At 33.3% G+C, this 21806-nt stretch overlaps 1 protein-coding gene across 35 annotated transcripts in view; it reads left to right on the forward strand.

Annotated features, from left to right (window-relative positions):
* The first annotated feature begins 9 nt into the window (after positions 1-9).
* The window catches only part of LOC100715271 (uncharacterized), a 69738-nt gene continuing 47941 nt past the window's right edge, over positions 10-21806 (forward strand). For 7 of the 35 annotated variants that reach the window (XR_010045882.1, XR_010045891.1, XR_010045895.1 and 4 more), the window contains exons 1-5: positions 16-1906; positions 5437-5694; positions 8189-8240; positions 19926-20006; positions 20188-20319. The gene's annotated coding sequence lies outside the window, so the exon portion shown is untranslated. Of the gene's footprint in view, positions 1907-2641; positions 2769-5436; positions 5695-8188; positions 19160-19925; positions 20007-20187; positions 20320-21806 lie in introns of all 35 variants that reach the window. The other 28 variants (XR_010045908.1, XR_010045889.1, XR_010045893.1 and 25 more) reach the window with 15 other exon arrangements.

Below are 21806 nucleotides of genomic sequence, written 5' to 3' on the forward strand. Positions count from 1 at the left end.
AGATTTTTGCTCTGCTCTGTAGCCCACGCATTATTAACTTTTTTAGTCTTGAGGTACTTGTTTTTAGTATATTGTCCAGCGGTTTCAGTTATAAGAACTGTGAGTGAAAGGCTGTAATAGGCTTACTACATGTTTGCTGCTATCAGAGCTGCATTCATTAGGGGATTCTTATGCATATTCTTTTCTTCTCAGTGGATCCTTTGTTTAGGAAGTTCAGGCAGTTGTTTTCCTAAGACTCAAGATTTGAACGTACTAGATATTCTAGAGTAGATGTCTACATTTTCTGATTGTACAGAGGTAAGTCATTTCAGCGCATAGTTATAGTAGCAGTTGTTTATGCTCTGCCTACTCCTTTTCAGTTTCAGAACTGTTCACAAACTATCTACTCTCAGATTCACACAGTGGCCCTGCTAGGTAAGGTGCAAGGATAATAGCTAGTGTCTGCTAGTATCAAAAGCTTCATGGTTGAACTTGCCACTACCCGAACAGAGAAGTTTGAAAAAAGAATCTGCTCTGACTTTGCTCTATAGTCCAGCTGAAAATTTGACTTAAAAAAAACCTGTAAAGGCTGAGATTGAGTCGCATGCCACTTCTCACCAAGGACACAAAGGGGTAACACTTTAGTGCAAAGTGCCACTCCTGCCCAGACAACATATGGTGCTTGTGTTTGTGCGTTAAAACATTCCTCATTGTGCTTCTTTGATGTGTATGTGTGTATTTGTGTAAAATACCATAGCCATGGTGCTGAGAAAAGTTGGTGATACCAGCGATAAGCTTAGAGGAAAACTTTCGAGAACCATGTAGAGTTAAAGCAAGAGTTAAAGAAACAAATGATCACAAAACTTGTTAATGTTCTGGAAAAATGAATTTATAAATGTAACTTTTAGATCTCAGAACTAGTGGTTTTCCATTTTTCTTATGGGAAAAATATGTTTAGTTCTCAAACATCTTGGTTTTTCAACATAAATTTGGAGTAAATTGAGTTGGATAACTGAGGTATCACTGTACTCTGTACGCAGTTTGCTTTGCAAAATTTTATTACCTTTCATTGCTGTGGTTCATTTGCTGGCACTGTGAACATTGTTGTATTATGTTGCGTGAACTCCACCTTTATTTAGATTTTACCTGTTTCCTTTAATGTCCTTTTCTGTCCAAGGATCTGATTCAGGATTGCATTACTTATCATTTTGCATTAATCTTTCTGGACTGTGGTAGTTCCTCAGTTTTTTCTTGTTTCTCAAGACTGAATATTTTGAGGAGTTTTGACGAGGTGTTTTGTAGAATGGCCGACATTAGGTGTGTATGTTTTTCCCAGTAAGAGATTGGAATTATGGATTTCTAGAAAAAGATATTGTAGAGGTAGTGTGCTTTTCTTATGATTTGTTTTTTTTCCTATTAAATTGCATATAAAATGTTTAGATGATTCCAAGGTCAAATTAGAGATCTTTAATCTCTCTTTCATTCTAGTCGTCTTCCTAGTCTTTTTTCTCTTTCCCTAAAGATAAGCAGTCTTTATTGGTTTTTGGCTTATCCTTCCAATCTTTTTAAAATACAAACAAATACACAGACGCATGCATACATACATGCTGGTATCCCTTTGTTCTCTCCCCCTTCAGCCCCTGTTCTTAGCTCCTGTATAGAGTAATGCTTAACAATGACTTTTCTATGGCTACTTGTATTCAAGATGATTTCCTTATTTTAAGTAATTAATTTTCTAACTAATTAAAGCCTTTTCCTATGCCTGGGCAATGTTTACTACATATATGTTTTCTTTTAATTACAGATATTTTGCAATTTGTTCCTGGATGAATGTTGCGTTTCTGCATCATTGGTTTGCAAGTATTGGCGTGACCTTTGTTTAGATTTCCAGTTTTGGAAGCAATTGGATCTTAGTAGTTGTCAACAGGTATGGAAATACTCAATTTGACCTACTGAGTTAAAAAAAAAAAAAAACTCCTTCCTCTTAAAAAAATCTCTTCTATGTTGTTGTTCAAGTTAGTTCAAATGGCTACAGTATACAATTTGGGCTTTCTTAGTGTATTTTGGAAAAATTCAAGTTGAAGCTAGGTTATCATAGTGAACAAGATAGTTTTAAGCATACATAGGTTATTTAGGTTCTTTTAAAATATTTATCATATTTCGTTATGTCTTTCCTCTTTTTCCTTTGACTTTTTTTTTTCTTTGTACTGGGAATTGAACTCAGGACCTGGTGCTTGCCAGGCAGTCACTGTGCCACTGAGCTATATCCCCAGCCTTGACTTTTTAAAATTAGTAAACAGTTCCTTTTTGTAGAGAGATTGCAATAGTTTAACAGTAGAAACTGATGGCAAACTTTTTGTGCATCTCTGCCTTTGTGCTGTGTACTGTTCTGAGGGCTTTATGCATAGTAACACATTTGATCCTCGGAGCAATGCTATGAAGAGGTACTATTTCAGTGTTTCATGGCCGAAGAAATGAAAGTAATATATGCTCTTATTATAAAAACTTTCCTTTTGACAAATTTTCTAATTCTCCTATTACACAGTTGTTGTTTGTGTGTGTGTGTGTGTGTGTGTGTGTGTGTGTGTGTGTGTATATATTCATCTTGATAATTTATAATTCCTTTGCCTCCCTTTGTATGCCCCTCCCCAACCCCTTTTAGCTTCTCAAAATACCTGCCTTAAAAGCTGGCATGGTGGCACATACCTATAATTCCAGCAGTTGGGAGGCTGAGGCAAGAGAATTGTTTGCAAGTTCGAGAACAACATGGGCTACAAAGTGAGACCAAGGTCAGACTGAACTGCATAGTGAGACTCTGTCTCAAAAAGACAAAAACAAATCAAAGCAATACAAAAAACCCCAACTCCCCCCAAAAAAACACCTCACACACACAAAGAAATGCTGTCTTTCTGTTTTATACAGGCTCGCTTTAATTTTTTAAATTTATTTATATTTTGTTTTTAATAAGAAACTATGAAATTTAACTTTGTGTCTCACTTATTTTAGTTAACATGGTTTCAGATGTCATCCTTTTTTTTTGCAAATAACATGTTTTCATTCTTTATGACCAAATAATAATCCATTTTATATTTATACCACATTTTCTTTATTCATGTTGATGGAATCCTGGAACTTATAGTGCTTATTGCAGTTTGTTGAAACATTTTGAATTCATACTTAAAACTTGATAGTATTTAGCATTAGGAATACACAAAAATACCCGCTGAGAATAGGATTTTTTTTGACTAATAAATCTGTTCTAAATGCCTCCTTGGAATATTACTCCCTTACTGAGGTGTGGTTAGATATTTAACAACAAGCTTCCAAAAATGTTCTGATTTTTGCTGCTTGCCTACTTCTATGATATAAATCATTTTACCATGGCTAATTTCAAGCTATGTATGTGATGCCAGTGAATTTAGATTTGGAAAGAAGCTCTCAGTTTATGTGGTTGAGTGAGTATAAGTCAGTTCTACACCACTGGTAGTTTATGTATGATGGTCGCATTTTGAACAGACGTGTTCCTGCATTTATATTACATTATTCAGTTTTTCTTTTCTGCTTATTGGTAAGAGTTTAAAATGATGTCAGTTGTGTCTAATAGAATAAAAAAATTGTGAAATAATCCATTTACACTTTACTTCATTACTCTTCGATGTCAAAACTGTTTACAGCAAAATTACACTAAAAATGACTTTCTTCTGCTGATAGTAAGATTTGGAGATGAAAAAATAAAAGGAGGGGCTGGGGATTTAGCTCAGGGCACAAGCACCTGCCTTGCAAGAATGAGGTCGTGAGTTCGATCCCTGGTACAAAAAAAAAAAAAAAGAAAAAAGAAAGAAAGAAAGAAAAGGAGAAGTATATCACACTTTTAATCTTTCAGGGAGCAGTTTCCACTGATGCTATTTTCAGAAAGCATAAACAAACAGTTTTATTTTTGGCTCTTACTCCTCCTGTTTTTCAGCTGTCTATTTTGTTTTTCTTTTTCCATTTTAAATTTCATGTGAATTTTCCTTCTCTGTTATTTTTACCCCAAGGACTTAAATAACATTAACTTGTTTCCCTTTCAAGTATGATGATTGGTCAGGGAACATGTAGAGATTGACTTTTTAAAAAATTCTGATATCTGTGTGTATATTTTGTCTGATAAATTGTAAGATTATTATGTTCTGAATACATTTTTTGGACATGGACATTTCTATAGAATTTTTGGTATTTTGAAATACAATATATATTTTCTATGCTATGAATTAATTACATATGTGTTAGTATCCTGATAGTAGTAAAACAATTGAAATTAAACCTATAGTATTATGTGATATCATGTATAAAAAATCAGCATTCGGGGCTGGGGATTTAGCTCAGCGGCCTAAGTACCTGCCTTGGAAGCAGGTAGTCGTGGGTTTGATCCCTGGTACCGATAAAAAAAGGAAAAAGACAAAAAAAAATCAGCGTTCATATAGCATGACTGATGTACATTATTTGTTGATCTAAAAGTGGAAAACACCACATTTAAAATCTCAATGCAGCTTTGTTCGTGGTAAATTTTTGGTAAGCTTTGAGTTTAAACTAAAGTGAGTTTTTCCCCAAAAAGGATAAATTTTTTGGCTTTCATTGAAAATGAATACACACATTTTTCCTTGGTATTTTCTCACATTGCTTCTGATACCCAAGGCATAGTTTCTTTTACATTAATAACCAATATTACATCACCTGAGCGTCCAATTCAGTTCATTTCTGACACTGTCTGCCAAGGTTAGCATATTCCTCACAAGTTAAGGGTCTTAACAGAGTGCCTCCACTTCAGATGTCAGTTGCAAATCTCTGGAGCCTCCTATAGCTCTGATTGAAGAGCTATAAATTTCAAGAGTTCCTCCAGTGAGACCTCAGGTTTTATAAGGAGCTAAACATATTGAACTCAGGAAAAACTTACATTTACTGATTTATTATAGTGAATGTAACTCAGGAGCAACCAAACAGAAATGTGTCATAAGGCAAGGTATGTCACCCTCCTGGCACATGGATGTGTTTCTCAATTTAGAGGCTCTTTGAATATCCTTTTGAGGAGTTTTTATTATCTAGATATAGCCCCTCCTGAAAAACAACACCCTTTGTTCACCTGGTTAGTCTTTATGGTAGCCAACCCCATGCACTGTCTAGTGGCAGACTCTGAGGCAGCTAGTTCTGACCAACTGGTGTGGTCCACGGATTTGTTATAAATAACAAAAGACATGAGCAATCAGGAAATTCCGAGAGTTTTAGAAGCTCTGTCAGAAAGTGGAGGATAGAGAGCAAACGTACATATTTTTATCATACCACAGTTCTTGTTATGCTTTAATATTAAGGCTTTTTGTTATATAGTTATTTTGTGATCTAATGAATATTATGGGAGAAATTTAAAATGTAACTTTCTGCTTTTAGGAACAATTTAAATTTATTGCTTTCTTTCTCTCCTAGGTCACTGATGAATTATTGGAAAAAATTGCATCAAGAAGTCAGAATATAATAGAAATCAACATTTCTAATTGTCGCAGTATGTCTGACACTGGCGTATGTGTTCTAGCATTTAAGTGTCCTGGACTACTTAGGTATACAGGGTACAGGTGTAAACAGCTTTCTGACACCTCTATTATTGCAGTTGCCTCTCACTGTCCTTTACTTCAAAAAGTACATGTAGGCAACCAGGACAAACTTACTGATAAAGGACTCAAACAGGTAAATTTGAACACTTATGCAATGATTTTATTCAGCGATTCAAACTGTTCTTTTGAAGCAACACTTTAAGAGTTTTCATATTAAAATTAATGCTTACAGCCTAAAGTGAGTCATTTTACACACCATGAATATTTACTTAGGTTTGTGAACTAGAGTGTTTTGTAGTAAGTGCATCAGCTTCTGTGGCAAGCCACAGACTCATACTAATTTATGAGTTTTTCAAAAAAGATTTAGTGTGACGTTTTACACTAAGTAACAGTATGTAGTTTGGGTAGAGCTAAAATTTAAGTTTCAGTTTTTCCTTTTGGTTACTAGATGACTTGCTTATATGCTTTAAAATACGGAGTATTTTAAGACATAAAGTGGAGGTCCAGTTCGAAGCGTATAAAATCAGTAAAAACGTAGTATTTACCTAAGCGTGGCCTAATAATTTTATTGAAAGTAGATTTATATGTACTTTCTTTTTGAGATACTTTCCTTTAGAAATGGGATTTAAAGCTTCTTCACTGAACCAGTGAAGATCCTTAAGTTTAGACCTAATGAATTCATTGAAAACTCAGTATTTAGAAGAACCTCAGGTTACTGTCCTAATTCTGTCCTACTGACTACTGAGTTTGTCAGTTCAGTTTGTATATTAAGAATGTTACCGGGCTGGGGATTTAGCTCAGCGGCATAAGCGCCTGCCTTGCAAGCAGGCAGTCATGAGTTTGATCCCTGGTGCCGATAAAAAGAAAAAAGACCAAAAAAAAAAGAATGTTACCAATTTATGAAGGAGGCTCTTTCATTATAAAGGCAAATTGGCCAGTTATAGTCATTTATTTTAATACTTTTCCTGGTCTGTTTCTGCTTTCTTTCTTTTTTTTTTTTAATATATCCTAATTTTTAAAAATTTTTTGCCTTAATTAAAACAAACATAAGAAATAACTAAATAATTTTTTTAAAGAGTAAGGGAGAGATTGAGTTAAAACAGGACATAACAATATAACAATACAGGTCAAAGCATGACTGTTTCGGCAACCTCGTGCTTCACCACCAAATAACCCGATTTAATAGTAGTTACCATAGTGTCTGTCTTTTTTGTTGAAATATTTAGATAAAACTTCATATACTATAGCTTCAAATATTTCCATATCCAGAAGCCCAGAATAAAGCCTTTCTAATTAATAAGTTAAAACTTTATAAGGCTTCAAGGCCACCTAATGGGGAATCATGATTACCACATATTTTTATATATTTGAATCGTTACTTACACTAGGGAAACTATTCGGTATTCACACATGCGAGATTGATTTATTTCACTTATGAGTATGGTCTCAAGCTGCGCCCATTTATTGATAAATATCTCAATGTGATCCTTCTTTATAGCTGAATAATACTCCATTGTATAGAAATACCACAACTTTTTTATCCATTCCTCAGCTGATGGACACTTGGGTTGTTTCCAAGATCTGGCGATTACAAATTATAAACATAGGTGCACATATATCACTGTGGTATGATGCTTTCAGTTCTTCTGGGAATATGCCTAGAAGTGGAATAGCTGGAATAAATGGGATTTCCAATCCCAACTTTTTGAGAAATCTCCAGACAGACCTCCACAAAGGCTGTACCAGTCTACACTCCCACCAACAGTGCAGGAGAGTTCCTTTTTCCCCACAGCCTCTCCAGCATTTGTTGTCGGTTTTCTTGATCCTGGCCATTCTTTCAGGAGTGAGATGGTATCTCAGTGTGGTTTTAATTTGCATTTCTCTAATGACCAATGATGATGAGCATTTTTTCATGTATTTATTTGCCATTTGCATTTCTTCATCTGAGAATTGCATATTCATCTCAGATGCCCATTTTTGGATTGGATCTTTGAATTTTGGAGGTCTGAGTTTTTTTAATTCTTTATATGTTTTAGACAAGAGGCCCTTGTCTGAGAGAGAGTTCACTAAAATCTTTTCCCAGTTTGTGGGTTTTCTTTTCACTATGCTGGAGATTTCTTTTGACATGCAGAAACTTTTTAATAAGAAGTGGTCCCAGTTATTGATTCTGGGAAGTATTTCCCGTGCGGTTTGAGTCCTGTTCATGAATTCTCTACCTACTCCTATGTCTCCAAGGTTTCTACCCAATTTGTCTTCCAATAGATTTAGTGTTTCTGTTTTAATATTCAGATCTTTGACCCATTTAGATTTTAATTTAGTACATGGTGATAGACGTGGGTCTAACTTTAGTTTTCGGCAAATGGAGAGCCAGTTTTTCCAGCACCACTTATTAAAGAGACTGTCGTTCTTCTAGTGAACCTGCTTGGCTCCTTTATCAAAGATAAGGTGGTTGAGTGTGTTTGTAGTTGTGGTTGTGTCTTCTAATGTATTCCATTGATCTTCGGTTCTGTTTTGATTCCAATACCATGTTGATTTTACTACTGTTGCTTCGTAGTATAACTTCAAGTCAGGGATTGTGATGCCTCCTGCTTTGTCTTTGCTGCTTAGAATTGCCTTTGCGATTCTAGGTCTCTTCTGGTTCCAGATGAAATTTAGGAGTGATTTCTCTAGCTCTATAAGGTATGTTGATGGTATTTCTATTGGGATTGCATTGAATCTGTATAACAGTTTTGGGAGAATGGCCATCTTCACAATGTTTCTTCTTCCTATCCATGAGCAAGGGATGTTTTTCCATTTTCTGAGATCATCTTCAATTTCCTTTTTCAGTGTATTATAATTTTCACTGTATAAGTCTTTCACTTCTTTTGTAAGAGTAATTCCTAAATATTTCATTTTTTTGCTTGCTAATGTGAATAGTCCAGTTTTGTTTTTGCTTTCTATAGAACAATTTATGAGTGAAATGCTTTATAAAGTTTTAAAATATATTAAAGCAATCACTTATGAGGAAATACACGTTTTATGAATGTAGCATGATTTTGCTTATTTTGATAGAAATTTTCAGCAAGTTAGTTTCACAGTGAAATATTTTCTATAAAGGTTTATGCAGCAAGAACTGGATTAAGTGTGTTACGTATTTAAATCTTTGTACACCACTAGGTACCAGTTTAGCAAATTTCTGAGAATGTTCCTTATAATATTTGTGAAATGGACTATAAGCATAGTTATGGTTGAAGTAAGGAGAAATTAGAATGTTCTTTAAAGATCAATACTTAGTGTGTCAGTTAAGCATTGTAAATTTTACTAGTTTGAAATTGAGTTTCAACGAACATATGATGCATTATAATTTGTTAAGTTGTTTAGATGTTTACTTCAGATTTTCAAGATTTCTAAATTATGGATAAGCTATATGAGGTAGTATTCTCATAGAAATAGTAAAACAATACCCCTTTAATATTTTTCTTCAGTAATTTCACAGAAATCTCATTGAAGTGTACATAGTAATATTTTCCTGTGCTTAAGGCTGTGCTGTAGGAAGATATATCCTATTTTAGATACTTCTTTTGATGGAGTAGTGTTATGGGTATAGTAAGACTATCATATTTATCTTTATGTGCAAGTATATTGATATCTGTTTTATTCTTTGATTCTATGTTAAATTTGGGCCTTGATCCCCACCCTCCTCTATATTAGCTTTATGACCCATTGGTATTTGATAAACTCTTCTGTAGAGTTTATTATGATCTCAGTAAGCTGACAACTTTGAAGTATAATAAAGTTGCAAAAGCCAGGAGTAGAATTACTCATAATGACTACATTTCCTTAAGATTATTATTTTTTCCTAACTCAGTAACTTGGTAGTTGACTGAGTTGTTGATTTTACTGATAATTTTTTACTGTCAGTAAAGCTGGCAAATGTTTTAGAATGGTATATATATTATTGATAATGACTTTAAAATATAGTAGGGTTTTAAATGCTATGATTTTGATGGACTTTAGCAAATACTGATCTGTTTGCTTTTGAATTCTATTAGTTTGCAAAACAAAGCATTTCATTTTGAGTGCTAATGGATCTACAGTTTAAGATTTTAAATAAAGTTTTGGATTTTGCTTAACAATATATAAGGGCTGGGGATATAGCTCAGTAGCACAAGTGTCTGTTTGATTCCTCTACCAAAAAGAAAAGAAAAAGAAAAAAATTAAATAGTGTTTTAATTAGTGCATTGTATATCTATCATAAACATCCTATAAAAGTATAATTATATACCTGGAATGTGTGTGTGTGTGTAAAGAGTATTTACCTAAGAATAAGTTGTTTAGTTTTTCTAATATTTCGTAACCATCTAGCATTTGTCAGAAATCAAATAATAGCAATAGTAAAAGTATAATATTAAAATAAATTCAAGAAATTACATCTATTAAGTTACTATTGTATATGACTCACTGTTGCACGTCAGTTTAATTTGTGGATCTCAGTAAAAATTTCTAGAACTGTGTTACTGTGGGTATTTTCCAGATTAAAATGGTTCAAAAGAATAAATTTTGTCTTAGTAAATTTCAACTTAACTATACAATGAATTTTCAGCTTTTTAAAAATAAAGATTTAGAGTGGTATCAGCAAAGTGTTGTATTTATTAGGTAGCTTTAAAATTATGTCTCTCTACAAAAACATTGAAAAACAAGCCAGAACCATTAGAATAACGTTGTCAGAACTCTGGAAAACAAGTCAGAGGTTTATAGCAACCAAGGAAAAGTTGAACCAAGAAAAGGGTAACTAAAAAATGCCAGGAATGCATTGTGACTTTTTTGCTTGTCTTTGCTGCACCCTTTTCCCAACTTGGCAGTTGATGTGAAGAGAGCAACTTATATTCCTAGTGTGTGACCTAGGTCTCTGGTGCCAAGCTAAACCGTATTTGCAAATTATTGTATTTGTCTTTCTAACACATTTGGAAGCTACCCGAAGAGCTGTGACTAGTACTTATGTATCTGTGTTACCTAATTTAGAACTTTGTCAGGGATAAAAAGCAAATGGGCATTGATTAGAAACATAAGGCAAATGAAAAATCCTGCAGCTGTTTTGTGTAAAAATTACAGTGAGACATACAGTAGACTTCCTGAGGCCTGGGAAAAAGCCCGAGTCCTGGATAAATATTTTTTTTGGGGGGGGGACACTTTGGTAGTTAAGGCATTTAGAGCACTAGTACGTACAAGAAAATTTAGAAAGCCACATGCATGCCCAAAAAACATGAGACAGTCCGGGGAAGTAGCTCAGTAGCATAAGCGTGTGCCTCGCAAGTGCAAGGTTGTCATGAGTTCAATTTTGGTTAAAAAAAATAAAAAAAGAAAAACACTTAAAGACTATAAATGTTCATCATTGGGTGTTAAATTCAGTATCAACAGGATCTAAGGACCAAGGCGAAAGTAGAATCAGAATCAGCATTTGACCAAGATACACACCCAGATACTCATCTTTCTTGTGCACAATAACTAACTGCTGAGGCCATAGATGACTTAGACCCACCACAAAACTAGCTAGAAAGAGTAGGCAAAAGGTTTTGTTTTGTCATAGTTTGTTTTTAAGCTTTTGAATTTAATAGAGATCTCTTTCAAAATACTGACTCTTTAACAAATTGTTCTGAGAAAAATGAGTATCTGTATATAGAAGATTGAAACTAGATCCCTGTCCCTTTCCCTGAATAAAATCAACAAAAAAATTGATCAAAGACCTTAATGGAAAACCTGAAACTTTGAAATTACCAGATTAAAATATAGGGTAACCATTTCTTTTTTTTTTTGTCTTTTCCCTTTTTATCGGTACCGGGGATCGAACTCACAACTGCCTGCTTGCAAGGCAGGCGCTTATGCCGCTGAGCTAAATCTCCAGCCCAACCATTTCAAGATATAGGTGTAGGAAGTGACTTCCTAAATAGGACTTCAGGAGTTCAACAAAAATAGCAAAAATTGGCAAATGGAATTGCATCAAATTAAAAAGCTTCTGTACAACAAAGAAAATAACAGTGAAAAGACAGCCTTCATAATAGTAGAAAAGTTTGGTCAGCTACTTTTGTGACAGAGGCTTAATACCCAGAATACTACGAAGAACTCAACAAACTGAACACCAAATGAACAAGCAATCAAATCAATAGATGGCAAATGAACAGAACTTCTTAAAAGAGTTACAAGTGACTAAGAATTATATGAAAAGATTGTTTAACGTCTTTAGCCATCATGAAAATACATAATGATATTAAAATTCGGTCTCACCTCAATCAGAATGGCTATCAAAAGTATAAAAAATAATAAAATGCTGGTGAGGATGAAGGAAAACTGTAACCCTAAATTAGTATGACCACTATGGAAGTCAGGATAGAAATTCTCCAGATCAAAAGTAGAATGACCACATGATCCAACTATAATGTCCCAGCGTTTTTTTGAAGTAATCAGAATTAGCATTTGACCGAGATGCTTGGATGCCCGTCTTAATTGTGCCACTATTTACAGTGGCTCATCAGTGGATAATTAAAGAAAATGTGATATTATATGCATAATGGAAGTATGATTTAACAATAAAGAGCAATGTAATGTTGTTTTTAGGGAAATGGATGAAAGTAGAGATTACGTTACGTGAAGTAAGCCAGCCTTAGACAAATATTCTACCTTTACCCCCATATGTGGAATCAAGAAATGAAGGAAAAAAATAAATTTGTTGAAAAGATTAAAAAAAAATGTGTCAAACTTTTAACTAGACTGACCTATGGGGTTGGGAGAAGACAAATTGCTCGAATTACTAAATCATAAATGAGAGTGGATGTTACTCTTGACTTTGCAGAAATAAAAAGGATTGTATTAAAAAACTATAACTAGGGGGCTGGGGATTTAGCTCAGCAGCATAAGCACCTGCCTTGCAAGCAGGCAGTCGTGAGTTCAATCCCCGGTACCGAAAAAGACAAAAAAAAAAAAAAAAAAAAAGGTAAAACTGTAACTATTCATCAACAAATTGGATAGCCTAAAGTGGACGAATTTCTAGAAATACAAAAACTATAAAAAATGATTCAACAAGCCTGCTGTGGTGATTCATACCTGTAATCCATGCAGTTGGGAGGCTAAGACAAAAAGATTGCTGTGAGTTTGAAGCCAGCCTGGGCTACAAAGTGAGTTTAAGGCCAGGTTGAACTATGTAGAGAGATGCTGTCTCTCTCTCTCTCTCTCTTTTTTTTTTTTATGGATACCAGGGATTAAACTCATGACCATGTGCTTGCAAAGCAGGCGCTTATGCCGCTGAGCTAAATCCCCAGCCTGAGAGATGCTGTCTCAAAAAACAAAGATTTAAAAATTGATTCAAGAGTTAGAAAACCTGAAAAAAATCTGAATAGAGTTACAGAGTTATAAAAAGTCAGGACATACAATTAGTTCACTTAAAAAATCCTCGCAGGAAAGAAAAGCCAAGCATCAAGTATCTTTATTGATTAGTTTTACCAAACATTTAAAGAGGAATTAACTGTAATCCTTCTCAGACTCTTGCAAAAAGTTCAGGCAGCTCTTCCTACTTTGATGAGACCTTTGTTACCTTGATTGTGAAATCCTATGAAAACACTACCAAAAAAAACGAAGGCAACTATAGACCAATATCTTTAATGATTGTGCAGAACTTGCCTGTAAAGTGCTAACAAAATGAATCTGGCAGCATATTAAAAAGATTACACATCATGATCAAATGCAGCTTATCCCATATGTAGAAGCATGATTCAGTACACAAAACCAGTCACTGTAATATGCCGCAATAACAGATTTCAGGAGAAAAACCAACATAAACATCTTAATTGGTAGAGAAGAATTATTTGGAAAAATCAACACCATTTTATGATAAAAGTACCTACCGAACAAGAAATAAAGCAATACTTCCTTAACAGTATTAAAAGCCCCATGTGACAAAACCAGAGTTGATACACTGGTTGAAAATGGCAAACTTTCCCCTTAAGATCAGGAATAAGACAGGCACGCTTGCTTTTTTATTTTTATTTTTTTCTTAAATAAATTAGTATTTTAAGAAGATTAAATGAAAACAAAACAAGCAAAACAAAGCAATGGAAACAATATAGAATTTTAAAACAAGCTGATAGGAAATTAACAATGATTACTATATTACATATTGTTACCTTCAAAATAGTTGCTCAGATTACATATGGACATACAAAACAGATCAAACATTATAAGCAATCATAGTTTCTTTCCCTGAACTAACAGGACCAATAGCACAGTTATCTTAGCTATCATATATATATTGTTTTCCTTTCCTTCTTTTCTCTTTTTCCCCATCCCAGTTATTTTTTTTTTCCTTTTGAGCAGTTTTATTCCGTTTCACAATACTGTGGTATGTTTTTGGATCTAATTAAATCTTTCAGTATCTTACATGATGGAGACAATATGATGTCTACACATGAGAGTCTGATAAGACAAAATATGGTCTCTACTTGCATTCATTTACCTGTAAATGTCTCCAGTTTATCTTTCTTTCTAGCTGAATAGTACTCCATTGTATAAAAATATCACATCTTTTTTATCCATGTCTCAATTGATGGGCATTTGGGTTATTTCCAAGATTTAGCCATTACAAATTAACACTTGCTTTTTTAGTGCTTCTGTTTTACATGGTGCTAGGAATTCAAACCAGACTAATCTGACAAGAGGTATAAAATACTTTAAAAAAGTAAAATAATTTCTATTTCTAGATGTCATGCTTTTATGTATAGAAACCATAATTCGTAAACTTTTTGAAATAATCTTTTCAGTAGAGTGCCGGACTACAAAAAATTAGTTGTATTTCTACATACTACATACTTGAATGTAACTCAAACAATTCCATTTATTGTAATACCCCTAATTATAAATTCCCCTTTGAATGCTACTTTTGCTTCATTCTGTACATTCTGACACATTATACTTTCATTTTAGTTTAGTTGAAAATATTTTTAGAATTTCTCTTTAAGGAGGGTGGTTGTACATGCCTGTGATCCCAGCATTTGAGAGGCTGAGGCAAGAGGATCATTGCAATTTGAAACCAGCATGGGCTACAAAGTGAGCTCAAAGTTGGCCTGAATGGCCTGAACTGCATAATGAGACTTTCAAAAGACAAAAAGACAAAAAAAAAAAAAAAAAAAAAAAAAAAAAGATTGCTTTTGAGATTTCTTTGACACATTTAGGAGTATGTTGTTTAATCTCTTAAGTATTTTTGGGACTTTCTGGTGATCTGTTATTGATTTCCAGTTTAATTCCACTGCTGTCTGAAAGCAGATGCGGCAATTTCTGTCTTTTTAAATTTGTTAAGTGTGTTTTATGTCCTAAGATATAGTCTGCGTGTTCCATGTGAGCTTGAGAAAGATGTATATTCTGATGTTGTTGAATGAAGTAATCTGTAGCTGTCCATTATGGCTAGTTCATTGTTAGTGGTGTTGGAATTGAATTACATATTTACTCTTTTTTGCCTTCTCAATCTGTTCATTTCTAATAAGATATCAGAGTTTCCAACAATAATAATAGATTTATCTATTTTTCTCCTACAGTTTAGTCAGTTTTGCTTCACATATGCTTCACATACTTTGTTTTTAGGTGCATACATGTTAAGAGTTACTATGTCTTCTTGAACTGTGGTCCTTATTTGTATGTTTACCCCTGATAACTTTTCTTTCCTATCTGAAGTTATAATTTTTTAAAGTTAGTAATTATAATTTTTACATTTTTGGAGGATTGCTTTTAAGAATTTTTTTCTTAATTTATAGTATTACTGGGAAATTTTTATGCCTGATTAATCATTTTGGAAGTAATTTGAATTTAAAAATTTTATTTGCTGCCTAATTTTTAAAGAAATGGTCCTAATTTTTAAAGATAGTTTTAAAAAAACTTACTTTACAGCAGTTTTAAATTCATAGGGAAATTGAGAGAGGCACAGATTCCAATATACTCCCCGTTCCTACACATAACATGGTTTCCCTCATCAGCATCTCCCATCAGTGTAACTTACTTATTGTAGCTCATATACTTGCATCAAACAGCATTATCCCTAAGTCCATAGTTTATCTGTGGATTCTGTATGTCTTGTGGGTTTCAGCCAATATACAATTACATGTATGTACCATTATAGTATCATGCAGAGTATATTTACTGCCTTAAAAGTCCTTGGTTCTATGCCTATTCTTTTGTACTCCTCTCTAACCTCTGGCAATCACTTATCTTTAAATTTGTTTCATAGTTTTAACTTTTCCAGAATAACTCTGATTCTAATTGGAATCATAGAATATGTAGTCTTTTCAGATTGGATTCTTTCACTTAGTAATATGCATTTATGATTGCTGGATCATATAGTGAGAGGTCTTACCTTTTATGGTGGATTCATCTAACTATCCTGTGGTTCCTCTGTGTCTTTTCATAGTATATATATATGTATGTATATAGTATATATATATATATATATATATATATATATATATACTATTGTATATATATATGTGTATATATATATATATATATATATATATATATGGCACTGGATAATATCCCATTATATGTGTGTACCATAGTTTAGTTATCCTTTCAATTTCTGAAGGACATTTTGGTTGCTTCCAAGTTTTGGCAATTATGAATAAAGTTTCTATAAGCTTCTGTACATGGGATTTTGTGTGGATATAAGTTTTCAGCTTTACAGAAATACCAAGGAATATGATTGCTGGATCATATAGTGAGACTTCTTACCTTTTATGGTGAATTCATCTAACTATCCTGTGGTTCTTTAATTTTTGCCTCACATACTCTGAATCTTGTTATTTTCTGAGACAAGGTTCTGACGTTGTATAGGCTGGGCTTTAACTTGCTGTGTAGCCCAGGCTGGCTTTGAATTTGTAGTCATAGTGATCCTTTGCCTCAACTTCCCAAATGCCGGAATTATAGGCATGTACCATTGCATCTGGCATGTATTTTGATTATTTAGTGTACATACACTAAAAATTGCCATGTCTTTTTGGAGTGTAATGTAATGTTCTTTTTTTTTTTTTATCTTTGCAGACTTTCTGAAATTACTGTAGCTTCTCTTGGTATTTTAGGTAGTGTAAGGGATTGAGCCCAGGGTCTTGTATGTTAGGCAAGTGCTGTCATTGAGCTACATCCCTAATAGCCACCTAGCCTATCCAGGGTTGGGTCGGGTCAAGTGGGTCTTGTCATTTCATTTTCTTTCCTTTTTTTGCTTTTCTTTCTTTGAGACAGAGTATTGCTAAGTAGTAAAATTGCCCAGGGTGTGTTCCATATTTCAGTCCTCCTGCCTCAGCCTACCAGAGCTCTGGGATTACAGGTGTGCGCCCTGTGCGCAGTACAGGGATATTTTTCACAGGGGTTGTTTGCGGCCATCTGAATATTTTTCAGAGGGTTGTAAACAGGTGAGAGATTTGAAAGGTATCAGCAAAATTGAGAATACATTGAATATAATTATTGACTTTATGTGCCTGCATAGTCTGGAGTTTAGATTATGTAGACGATAATGTAATGTATTTTTTCCAGTGATATCTAAAATGAAACATTAGTTTCTATAGTGATATTAAATGACATTTATATTCAGTAGTAGTGAGTAATAATTACTTGTCTTCTGAGGCATCTTCATTATTAGCTTTACCATGTTATACTGATCATTTCTGCAACTATCATGCACGTGGTCCTATTTTTATATGATTAGCAATGTGTCTTGCCTCTGAAAAGTAATTTCCCTATGGATAAAGCCAACAAAACTACATATTGATGTCAGCATATCTTGTAATTAGTGTATCTTTTTTCTGTCTATAACAGTGTGATTTATAGGTCTTAACATGAGGTTCTACCAAGTTGTGCACACAGTGATGTCTGAGACTCAGCCGAAAAGCTTAGTTACATCTTATATGTTAATTCTGCTTTATTTCTGTGTTTATTCCTGAAATACTGGGTGCTGAGTTCTCGAGATCTGTGTTTTTCTGCCCAAGATGTGGTAAAATTGATAAATGAGAGAAATAGTGATAGAGAAAAAAACACAAACCTTATTATTCAGAAACTCTAAGATGAAGAATGTTGCTTACTAGATGGAGCTGAATGAGGTTGTTAACTTGACTCTGAAATTTGACCAGATGACTTAGTCATTGACTAGACCAGACCAGCAGAGTGGCCCCTATTAAAGAAGTGAGGATTACTTACTTGGTCTGGGCAACTTGTTCCTAAAGAGAGGTGTGGAGATGAATGAACATGTTTCCTTTATTAAATAAAAATTAGTGTTAAGACTAGGAATTAGATTAACAGGACTTCCTCCAGATGGAGAAAGTAGTTTTGTCATGTTTATTTGTATTTTTATAAATAGTCTACTTTGGCTACATAGATGATTTCTAGCCATGGAAGAATTTAGTGAATTTATCCTTCTCTGTCTCTTTATCCTCTAATTCGGTCATAATTTTTATTTTGTTAAGTAAGTATTTTGTATTCACATTTCAAAATCATTTGCCCATTATTTTTTCAATCACAAAATTCTGTTTTTTTGGAATTAATAATTTTTTTCTTCTTTAGCTGGCTTGTATTCTCTTAACACGGATTTCTAAGATTTCCTAGTCTGGGCTTCCTTTTTTTTTGAGGCAGGATCTCATTAAGCAGTTCATACTGTTGTTGAACCCAGGCTTGGTCTTGAATTTACAACAATCCTCCTGTCTTAGCCTCCTGAGTGCTGGGATTACAGGCATATGCCACCACGCCTGGCACTAGTCTGGACTTCTTGCATGTAAATGTTGTTGCATTTCATAAGTCATCTTAATATTTTACCTCCAACATTAACCTGAGTTGTTCTTTATTTTGATGTTGAGGTAGAGCTCATTACCCAGAGGTCTTTTCCTCTTTCTTTTGGTATATTCTCATGTTTTGTAGAGCGCAGTTTCTAATTACATCTTAATAAGTGTGTATGGGAAATAAATATTCTGAGGACTTCTGTACCTGTAAATATGTTGAATTCTACCAGCACAGTTAATTCATGGTCTAAATCAAGTGCCTATCTTTATATTAGAAATAGTTTTCTTTTTGAATTTGATGGCATTGCTTTGTTGCTTTTATTGTTGGTAAGATGTTTGGAGCATTTTAAAGTCGAAATCCTTTTCACGAAATCTGTCATTCTCTGGAAGTTCATGGAATCTTGTTGATAGCTAGGATAATAGAGTCTTATGATAATTTGCATTGCCACAGGTCTATCATTTGTGATAGACATTTGGATGACTTTTTCAGTTTGGAAGTTCATATCCTTTCGTCCTCGAAAACTGAATACAATTATTTATTAGGGTTTAACTGCTACTTAAGCTGATTTTCAAGAGTTGTAGTGGTTTTATTCCCAGGGTCAACCTTGTATCCAGACGTATGTGAACCTGTTGTCTGTAGCATACTTACTGTTCTGATTTTGCCAATATTGGTTTTGGATTCAGGGTCATAAATGTAGCTAACCTACTGTGATGTTTTGTTCATATTATGTGAAATGCTAAAGTTGGTAGGAGAGAATGTGAAGATAAATTCAAATTCTTTATCAACTCTTCTGGGAACTTGAGCGCTGTCAATGGACCCAGGTTAGATCTATGAATTGAGTAGGACATAGCGGTATGTGAAACCACAATCATAGTTTTCTATGTTTACTCATTTTAAAAAAGCTGTCAGGACTGGGGATGTATTCAGTGGTGCAGTTTTGCTTAGTGTACACAAGGCTTTGGGTGATTCAAGTCCCAGCACTGAAGGAAAAATTGTAAAGAGAACTCCTTACACGCATGACCCTGATTAGCATTTTCACCCATTCAACAAGTATTTATTAAATATTAGATAAGTGTAAGATACCACAGATTTATTATTTAATAAGACAAAAATTCCTGTCTTCATGGAATTTATATTTCTAAAGGAATATTTATTGATTATGGTATAGCCTGCATTAGAATAGCCTACTTTGTATTTATTATTCTCACTATAAAAGTAAATGAGTCTACATATCCTACTATCATCACTTTATTTGAAATAGAACTTGAAACATTTTCATTATAAAATTATTTGTTTAAAAAATTAGAGATTGATAGAAAGAAAAAAATAGCCTGCATAGTCACTCATCAGGAATAACTACTGTTAACACTTTGTTGGTAAACCTGGCAGTCTCTTTTCTCATATGTGAATGTAAATTTAAATATACATTTCTTTATAAAATTGGATTACAATTTAAAATTTTAATTACTTTTTGATTTTTCTCAATTTTTATTTGAATTTTAGTGGTAGTGTAATGTTGAATTTTTTGAATACGTTATAATTTACACCTTTATTTTGTTTCTACCATCGTCTTTCTCCACTATTAAGACTCACGGGAAATAAAATGTGAATTTGAATGATAAGGAATCTTAAGTACTTGATGGACATCCTGTGAAGTTATTGAAACATGTAAGTTAAAAGATGAATACTGTACTGTTTTCAGTTATAGATCATTTATTCTATCTCCTTTTAAAAGTAATTTATAAGTAAGTATTTACCTCTGGTATGATTTTCAAATAATGCTTAAAATCCTCGTATGTATATGCTTTTGTTACTTTCTGAGCTTTCAGCCAAATCCCTTTGTTTACAGCTGGGATCAAAATGCAGAGAACTCAGAGATACTCATTTTGACCAGTGTTACAAGATCTCAGATGAAGGCATGATCATCATAGCTAAGGGCTGTCTGAAATTACAAAGAATATACATGCAAGAAAACAAATTAGTAAGTACCTGTTTTTATCTTTGTGCTGTTCATTTAATTTCTGATCTTTGAATTCTTTAAACTTTAGTTGTACATTTTCTAATGCATTTTTGTTTTGGTAGTTGAGAGACAAATACTGCTTACTGAAAACGCAAATATCCTCTCAAAACAATGATTTAATAAATTAATTCTAAATACATGCTTGTATGTGGTACTTGATTTTAAAGTCCTTAAACATATGCTAACGTGTCTTTTGTAAATTATGAATTATTACTTAGGCAAGTTGGAAAATACAAAATTGGCTTCCCAAATACATCTGTAGTTACAATTTTTTTCTGATTCCTCTCAGAATTACAATTATTTTACTTAAGATTTAATATAAAGTTAGGAGTATACATTTGTGAAATAGAGCTTTTTACTTAGCATGATAGAAATGGGATTCAATAAGTTGGGACAGATAGTCTTGATAATTACCTAGTTTTTATTGTTAAGCAAATACACTTGTAATTCAGACACTTGTGTTTAATATTCTTAAAAATATTCTGTTTTCTTTTATTGAGATATAAGACTCACATAAGGTTCACCTTTTAAAGTATATGACTCATTAAGTTGTACAGTTGTTACCAGTAACTAATTCTGGGACATTTTCATTATCCTAGAAAAAACTTTGTCCAGTAATCATCATTCCACTTTCTCCTTCTTCCTAGTACCTGGCAGCTGCTAATCTCCTTTCTGTTTCTGTGAATTAGCCTCTTCCAGACATTTCCTAAAAATGGAATGATTTAATATGTGGTACTTGATGTCTGGTTTCTTTCTTTACATGATATTTTTGAGGTTTATTGAGATCATAACCTGTATCAGTTTCATTCCTTTTGTGGCTAAATAGTATTCAGAGTCACTTGAATTTCATTAGAAAGTATACCATAGAAATTATCAGGAAAAACTGTCATAAGGGTGGATTGAGTAGGAATTCTCAATATTGAAAAATAGTGTAATTAAAATGTTGCCAGGCTGGTCCTAAGTGTATAGCATATTTATAAAGAAAATTTAAATGCATCTCAAAAATATAGAGATATTTTTGTTGCCCTTTTGAATTACTATATATCACTTGATAGTATTTAATAAATATATTGAATATATAAATTTAAGTTTAGAAAGGTTCTTTGATGTATCAGTACTTCTAGTGAGATAATACCTATTTAAAAAAGGATTTTAGAAAAATTGAAACATTATGATTAAAAGTAAATGATTTTTTAAAACCACGTAGAATACTTTTACCCTGAACATTGGTAATGAAGTTACTTCATACACATTTTTACATTTAATCTAAATGTACTCACTTGAGGTTGTATGATTATGTACTAGGTCTTTTGGGTCAGAGATGCTGAATTTTTGACTCCTGGTATCTACTCACTGTATTGTAATCCTAGAAAAATTGCTTAACATCTTTAAACCGCATCCATAAATGGAGAGGTTATTGACATTTATCTTTTTGTTCAAATCACATA

The sequence above is a fragment of the Cavia porcellus genome, unplaced genomic scaffold (assembly GCF_034190915.1).
Source record: "Cavia porcellus strain 051 isolate PalLab524CR breed Dunkin Hartley unplaced genomic scaffold, mCavPor4.1 scaffold_47, whole genome shotgun sequence".
Classification (NCBI taxonomy): domain Eukaryota; kingdom Metazoa; phylum Chordata; class Mammalia; order Rodentia; family Caviidae; genus Cavia; species Cavia porcellus.